The 8,160-nt window shown below is 41.1% G+C and overlaps 1 long non-coding RNA gene across 1 annotated transcript in view; it reads left to right on the top strand.

Moving 5' to 3' along the window:
• Nucleotides 1-7,800: 7,800 nt before the first annotated feature.
• Nucleotides 7,801-8,160, top strand: part of LOC120522405 — a 43,560-nt gene continuing 43,200 nt past the window's right edge. The window contains exon 1 of the long non-coding RNA XR_005632363.1: nt 7,801-7,891. This is a non-coding gene — a long non-coding RNA (uncharacterized LOC120522405). The remainder of the gene's footprint in view (nt 7,892-8,160) is intronic.

Below are 8,160 nucleotides of genomic sequence, written 5' to 3'. Positions count from 1 at the left end.
GTAAAACCGCCCATAGGTTTAGAGCAGAGGGTCTGACTTCTCGTGCGCTGGGAGACAGATGACTCTTCTGGTTTCTGCCATTGCAACCCAGTAGCACCTTGTGAATGATCTGAATCATCTTCCTCAGGGTCAATATGTGAGGAACAGTCATAATGATATTGTTCATTGTAAAAACTTGCTCCAGACGGTTCGTCTGTTAACAGGGGTGCATTTGGAGGAGGGGGTGCAGGAGGTGGAATCGGGGAGTTTGGTAAGGAGGGGGTGGACAGATTACGGGGTATAGGGGGTCTTTCTTTTCGTTCTTCTTTCTTTTACATAATATTTTCCTTATTTCTTGTATTTCTGATATGTCCCCAGTCCTGTCTATCGGCCATCTGCCACCACTCTGTTTATTCCATTTTTTACATGCTTTCTTAAAGTCTAATCCGGTTTTCTTTTCTATTAATTTCCTAGGTGAACCCCCTTTCGGACCCGAGTGAAAGCTCGTATCCGAGACACTTTCCAAAAATAATCCTTCTAACAGAGACTTTTGATTTCCCAAAGGAGTCTCTTTGACCGGTTTACTATTTTGCTTTCCCATAATGAATGGCACTGGACCACAGTAGAACAATTCAGCCCCCGCGGCTTTCTGCTCCCAGTCCTGTCCCACTCCCGGATTAGTACTCAAATGGTTTCGTGTCCGTTGTTTAGCAGAATCGTACAACAATATTCAGCGTGGAGTCCGGAATACAAGATGTGCTTAACACCAATTCCTCCGTCAGACGCCTCCTATGTGCCAAACTGCTAATGCATGTCTCCACCACAGAGCAACCCGTAGAAGCAGGATTATGACCAGACGTTAGGAACAGAAAACTCGTCCACCCACTCAGTGTTATTCCCAGACACTCAATTCATATACTATGCTTTTCTTACTCCCATTCCTCTATTTAATAGAAGTGTGCCACTCACCCCTTTCTATCCCGCTCCCAGGGAGTAACTTACTAACGTACTTGTAGTATCTTACACTGTCCCCCGAGGGACCCAAGTATTATTCCCTATTTTCCAGTTACCATTCACTACGTTAGTGATACAGAATTTATTTTCCTTAACTTCCCGTAAACCAGTCAAATCCCTGAGCTACTTCATTCACTCAATCGGACTCCCTCGGTCTACTCACCAAGAAATTCGTGACCTGCTAGGGAAATCCCAGTTGGTTCGACCTTCGTTTTCGGTCAGAGGAGGCCAGGGACTTCTCACGCAGGATACGCCCGAGGCAGGCCAGTCCTAACTTTTGCCGGAGCTGGTCCTTCCGACCCGGCCGGAGTCGGTCCTTTTACCGGTCCTCTGGACGATCACGCTCGAGAAGTCACCTGTCCGTCTCCACGTTCAGCCAGAAAACTGTGGACGAAGGTTCAATCAAATAGCAGGCAGACACCAATTCTAATAAGCAGAATCTTTTATTTCTGACTTCTTGGTGAGCAGAGGAAGGCCCCCGACAAGCGGGTTTCAGCTGCATTTATAACAAAATCTTCAAAGAGAATGGTTAGAAAAAAAATAAATCAGTTTTACTCCAAGGCCACAGAGCATCCTTTAGAAACATTTGTTGATTACAACGGAAAACATAAATTCTAGTCTTATATTTGGAATGAAGCTTATCAGAAAACTTGTCATAGCCACTGCTGAAACAGCTGGGAAGAGTCAAAAACTGCATTCCACACCAGCAGCTCTACCCTAACAAGCACATTTATTTTTATCTGTTATAATAATACCAAGGCATACAGAGAACATGCAGATTTTCATACAGAAGCTAGCAATAGATTTTAACTTCCATTCCACACTTAGTTGTCTATGTTTCATCTATAATGTATTGTCCTTATACGCTTTATATGCACTGAGAGCCCTATATCTGTGTGTTCTCAAAGCCTCCTTTACACAACTGAGTGTTTTGTTGCCTCTGGGCTTATTTGATATTGATTGTTAAGTAGGTCGTGTCTTGCAAGAATCTCATGTTCCATGTCATCGCAAGACGGTCCTGGGTCAATCTCTTGGCACAAAGTGTCATGTTTAAGGTCCCCGTGAGACACTCCGTGGTCAGTCTCTTTCGTCTCACGTGTCTTTTAAGTGTCTTCTGTGATCTTCATGTGAAGATCACGTCTTGACATCCTAGTGTTTCTCTCCAGGATTTTTTTTATAATAGAGAGATATATTTTTTTATAAGTTTAATGACATCTAAGCAGTCATTGGAGCACATTATGTTTGTGTTTCTTCTCATCAGCCCATCTTCATTTCTGACTCCATCCTTTAACATGGTGGCCAGTGATGTCAGATGTCATGTGACCCTCCATCTTCTTCTGTCGCTCAGTTTGCCTTCTATGATGAGGACAGAAGCTTCACTCACAGCTCTGTAAAACTACACCTTTGCTAATCAAGATATAAACAATTGAATTTCTGGCCGTCCGTCTGTAGGAGCATCAGCCACCGCACGGATTTCTACAGAACTTCACAGTTATTATATGCTGCTCAAAAAAATGAAGGGAACACTTAAACATCCCAGTCTAACACCAAGTCAATAAAGCTTCAGGGATATCAGTCTGTCCAGTTAGGAATCACAATTATTATTAGCATAATAATAATAATAATAATAATAATAATAATAATAATAATAATAATAATAATAAAAACGTTTCCCATGCTCAAGGTGCTTCACAGAATCTGTGAACATTGGATACAAATAATAACCGCATAGAACACTAAAATAGATAAATAAACGGGATATACAAAGCATTGCATTGAATAGAATTACATAGAATTACATAGAATAATAGAAAATAAAGCAGAGTAAAACACTAATTTAATACTAAAAGAAAAACCTGAACAGATAACCTAATCTGTGATATAACACATGCACACACACACACACACACAGACACAGATTATCCTGAGCATCTAGACAGAAGCAATGGAAGCGATGCTTTCTAAATGATGAACAAAGTATTTAGTCATGCTTAATAATGCCTCATAGTTTGCAGTTATTATAAAGTGTTACCAAATAATGTCCTCGTCACCTGGGATCTGTGCTCATGAGGCTTTGTTATGGCAGAAGAGCCCCCTGACCACCTGACCTGCTGTCCAACGGCTGACCCTCCTCTTCACAAAGCATCTTGGGACTGACTGGCTGTCCACCCCTCTGCTCTGCTTCCAGTCTACTGACCAATCAGCTCTTGTCCAGCTGTACTTTGTTCATGTTGTCCAGGTGTGACTGCAGTGCTGAGAGTCCTCTGAGTGTCTTCTGCTCTCTTTCTGTGTCCTTCTCAACTCCATTGCTTTACACTTTTCTGCTGACCGCTCACATTTGCTGACTGTTTATATCGACTTTAGCTTTAGCTTCGGAGCAGTTTTATAGCTTTAATTTATGTGAATCATTGAAATAGAAAACAAAACAAAACAAATGTAGAACTCAAGATGAAGTTGATTGTGTGTGTGTGTGCAGCACAATGAAGTTCTGACTTGTGAGTCTCCTCACTCAGATGGGATATCAGCACATGAAATAGTCGAGCCTGACGAGGAGCCTGATGGGAGCTTGAAAGCCGGGAGAGTCTGCGGTAAAATTATTAGTGGAACTGATTGATTTATAAATATGTGGTGACATCTCAGGACAGTCATCAGTGCATTTTTATGTCACATTTTGATTTGAACCTTCTGACCTACACTGCAAGATTGGCTTATTATTCTGATTTGTAATTTGTCACCTGACAGGCTTGCTGACTTTGTTCTTACAACAAGGGCATTCGGTTCATTAGATGTGCTGGCGGAGAGGAGGCAGAAGAGACGTAGGCCTGGGTGGGCCGTGTAATCAATGCCACCACAATATGACGTCTCCTACCAAACTGACCTCTGTAAATCAATAAGGTCAGCAAAGAAAGAATCTGAGAAATTGAACACTGAGAATCTTTACTTGGTCTCGTTTTCAACATTTGTTCGTTCACGCCAGTTGAAAACCCACACAGCACAGGAGGTTGCTGTTTTTCTTCAGACTTGATTGTAATTATTGTTGTTCATTTTTGTTTTTCTGTCATCTCCATATTTATCATCACTAGCTGGAGACTGTTCTGTCATGAAGGACAGTGGCCTTATGTTGTGTAGTTCAGGTTAGACCTTTAAACTGAATATGCCATTAAGTGGGACCACATGTGGAAATGGGCCTTCATGCCAGCTGCTCTTCAGCTCAGCTCAGTCTCTTTCAGCCTCATTGGATTCCTCAAAATTATTTGTGCAGACTCCATTTGCTTTTTATATAAGTACATCAAAGATTAAAATTTTAGTTAAACGCAGGGCGAGATCTGCTAGCACCTTCTGATAAACATATTTAAGAAAGTGAATTCTGTCTTATATGAACACGTTAAGATCATTGGCGGTCTTCCTCATCTGGAGCTCCTATCTATTTCATTGACAGGAGTACATTTAACACTTTTAATATGTTAATCCTGTAACTGAACAGGAAGTCTTAACTTTAATTTGTAAAATGAAACCCACTACTTGTATCCTAGATCCGGTGCGAACAAAGAGAGAGAGAGAGAGGTTAGGAGCACATGATGAAACAGCGCATTGCCACACCCACCACATGACAAACCAACTCAGAATCCCAGATTAGGAACTGAGTGCAGCCATGCGATGGGTGACACCTCAGCATCACACTAGTTCAGATGGAATGGAAATAGTGTGAGGTTTTTAAAGTAGTAAAAAATGCAATGGATGTTCTTGCATTGCATATTCTAAGAATTATGAATAGTTATTGCGTTGCACAGTACCTGATGCAATAAAAGTGTCAGTCATTAAACCTTTACCTAAAAAGTCAGACCTAGACCCACACAAACTTAATAATTATAAACCCATTTCAAACATACCCTTTCTCTATAAAATACTAGAAAAAGTAGTCGCCAATCAGCTTCAGTCACACCTTATGCATTACAATTCATTTGAGAAATTCCAGTCTGATTTTCGCACTGGTCATAGTACAGAAATGGCACTAACACGGGTTGTAAACGACATTCTGATATCCTCTGATGAAGGAAACTCCATTGTAATTATGTTGATAGACTTAAGCGCAGCATTTGACACCATTGACCATTCTATTTTACTGCACAGGCTAGAAAATAATGTTAGGCTTACAGGCCCTGTGCTAGCCTGGTTTAGTTCTTATTTATCAAATCGATTTTAATATATACAGAAATGTGCTGACAGGACTCCACCAATACACACAGCAGTTCAATATGGTGTCCCGCAGGGCTCAGCACTGGGACCTTTACTGTTTTCACATTCCATGCTTCCACTGGGATCTCTCATTAGAAAACATCATGTTAAGTTTCACTCATACAGAGATGACACCCAGTTATATCTTTCTTTTAGACCAAATGAAGTTTCTCTGATGTTTTTTTAATTAGTTGTGTTAGTGAATTAAAAAGTGGATGGAGGAGAACTACTACTAATTATTGGAGGGAATGACGCTTATCACAACAATATTTTGTCAGCATTTAACTCTGCTGAAAGAATTATTACAAGACCAATAAAATACAAACACATAACTCCAGTTCTTAAAGCCTTACACTGGCTCCCGGTTAAGTTTAGGGCAGATTTCAAAATCCTCCATTTAACATATAAAGCCTTAAATGGTCAAGGTCTGGCTTACTTGTCTGAACTTATCATGACTTACAAACATGAGCGCACATTAAGATCTCAAGATACTGGTCTGCTTATGATTTCAAGGATTAATAAAATAACAGTGGGAGGTCGAGCTTTTAGTTACAGGGCCCCTAAACTGTGGAGTTGTCTGCCTGCTACTATAAGAGATACCTCTTTGGTCTCAGCTTTCAAATCCTGGCTGAAGACTCACAGCTTCAGTTTAGCACACCCTGACTAGAGCTGCTGATTAACTGTACAGACTGCATCCCTGTTATTAGTCATTAGCACTAAAACATAAGTAACATGACAGTTATAATTTGTTACTAACCCTCGCCTCTTCTGCTTCTCTTCTTGGTACTCAAATATGGCACTTGATAGCCCAGTTCTGACTCAGCTGTGGAATTGCCTTATTGGTGGAGTTAGCTTAATGGCTGAAGTCTCCAGGACTCTAAACAAATCCAAACCATATTCTGTGATATCATCTACTGTTAAATTCTGCTACATACCTGCAATATTTTTATTTTACTACTAGGGGGCTCTGCCCCCTGCTCGCTTCACTCGCCCACCCCCGTGTTTGGTTTACCGGATATACAATTTAAAGAGATTGTTATTTTCATGGGAATTGCTACATATGAATTATTTTCACTTGAACTTTAAAAACTTTTGTAAAAACAATACTTGTCCTTTATTTCCGGCCTCGTGTGTGGTTACATCTCTTTCTCGCCAGGCGTATAATGTTGCTCGCGTTGTGGGTCGGTGCAGCTGAACGCACACAAAGGATATGCTGTCGAATCATCTGCTGTCTTTTTGCTGCTCAAGAGCTGCCTGTTCTGCTTGTCGCATGTCGTTGTTTTAAAAGCTGGGAGCACATGATTCTTGTCTGGCAAATGCAATCCAACAACTGCTAGGTTAGATGTCTGTGGGCTTGTTTTAAATGATGGCTCACTGCCTTGTCTCGCGTGACATTGTAAAAACAATGATTGTCCTTTATTTCCGCCCTGACCGTGGTTAAATCTCTTTCTTGCGGGATGTATAACGCTGCTTGCGTACAGTTTGTACAGCTGCTGTCCTTTTTGCCACTTCATGTGTCTGCTGCTCGCGTGCTCACTTCTCCGTGATCATAAATCTACACCTACACATTGTGTTTTCTTTGAAACTTAACTTGTCGTTGCTTTAACTGTTGCAGGACCACAGATTCTCATAGCGTATGTTCCATTATTGTGTAAATCTACGGTTTGTGCATTGAATGATGCAAAAAGACTTTGTTTTCTGCTCTTTGCCTTTTATTTCTGACCTCGCTTTGTCTTGCAATTTTTTCAATTACACCTGGTCCTGATGATTCATTTCCTTTTGTTTGCGCTAATGCGATCTTTTAATCGTCATCATTTCATTTATAACGTATTGTCCTTTATACGCTTTATATGCACTGAGACACCTGTATCTGTGTGTGCTGCGTGCCTTTACACTACTGATTTTTTTTTGCTGGCCATGCTCTGCTATTACTTTAAGTAGGGCGTGTCTTGCAAGAATCTCTATATTCCTGTGATCTTGCGTCTCGCGGGTCTTTTATTTGTCTTCTGTGATCTTAACGTGAAGATCACTTTTCGTCTACTAGTCATTCCCTCCCATGGGATTTTTTTTATAGTAGAGAGATATTGTATTGAGGATTACTTGTGTTTTGTTCTGTGTATTGTATTTTATTTACCCTCCTTTTTTTTGACACCCACTGCACGCCTAGCCTACCTGGAAAGGGGTCTCTCTTTGAACTGACCTTCTCAAGGTTTCTTCCATTTTTTTTTCCTACAAGGGTTTTTTTGGGTGTTTTTCCTTGTCTTCTCAGAGAGTCAAGGCTTGGGGGCTGTCAAAAGGCAGGACCTGTTAAAGCCCATTGCGGCATTTCTTGTGTGATTTTGGGCTATACATAAATAAATTGTATTCTATTGTGTTGTATGGCATGTCCTGCTGTCTTGTGGTGGGTCGTATCTGTCATGGAATTTGTGCTTCTGAGTCGATCAAAGGTTTGGAGTTGATTATCAGAAGTTGTACATTCCGTTTATACGAGTTGTTGCTTAGCTTTTCATTATTTCATATTCTGTCTCTTTAAGACTCAGGCGTGTTCCTCTGGAATGCTGCCATGTTAAAGTCAGAGAGAACAAAGAAAAAAGGTTTGAGTTATGAAGATCTGACTTTACAACGGCTAACAGAAGAAAAGTGAGGACAAAAGTGGCAGCAGGTAAGTGAAAAAGTGACATCTGAACTAGACTGAGGTTAGTGAGCTGACAATGAAAACACACAGGAGCAAAAGACAAAGAAGACGAAAAGCAGACGCCATGTTAGAGCTCCGGCCAGCACGAGGTCACCACAATCAGATCAAAGACGCCCTCAGCTTGTGTGCCTCTCACCCTCAGGGAGGTTCTGCTGCACTGCTCCGCTTCTTCGTGTTCACAGAGAGGGGCTGGTGACATGTCAGGGGTCACTTGAACTGACCACACAGTTACACAG

The sequence above is a fragment of the Polypterus senegalus genome, chromosome 2 (assembly GCF_016835505.1).
Source record: "Polypterus senegalus isolate Bchr_013 chromosome 2, ASM1683550v1, whole genome shotgun sequence".
Lineage (NCBI taxonomy): Eukaryota > Metazoa > Chordata > Cladistia > Polypteriformes > Polypteridae > Polypterus > Polypterus senegalus.
This window is presented reverse-complemented; position numbering and strand designations above follow the sequence as displayed.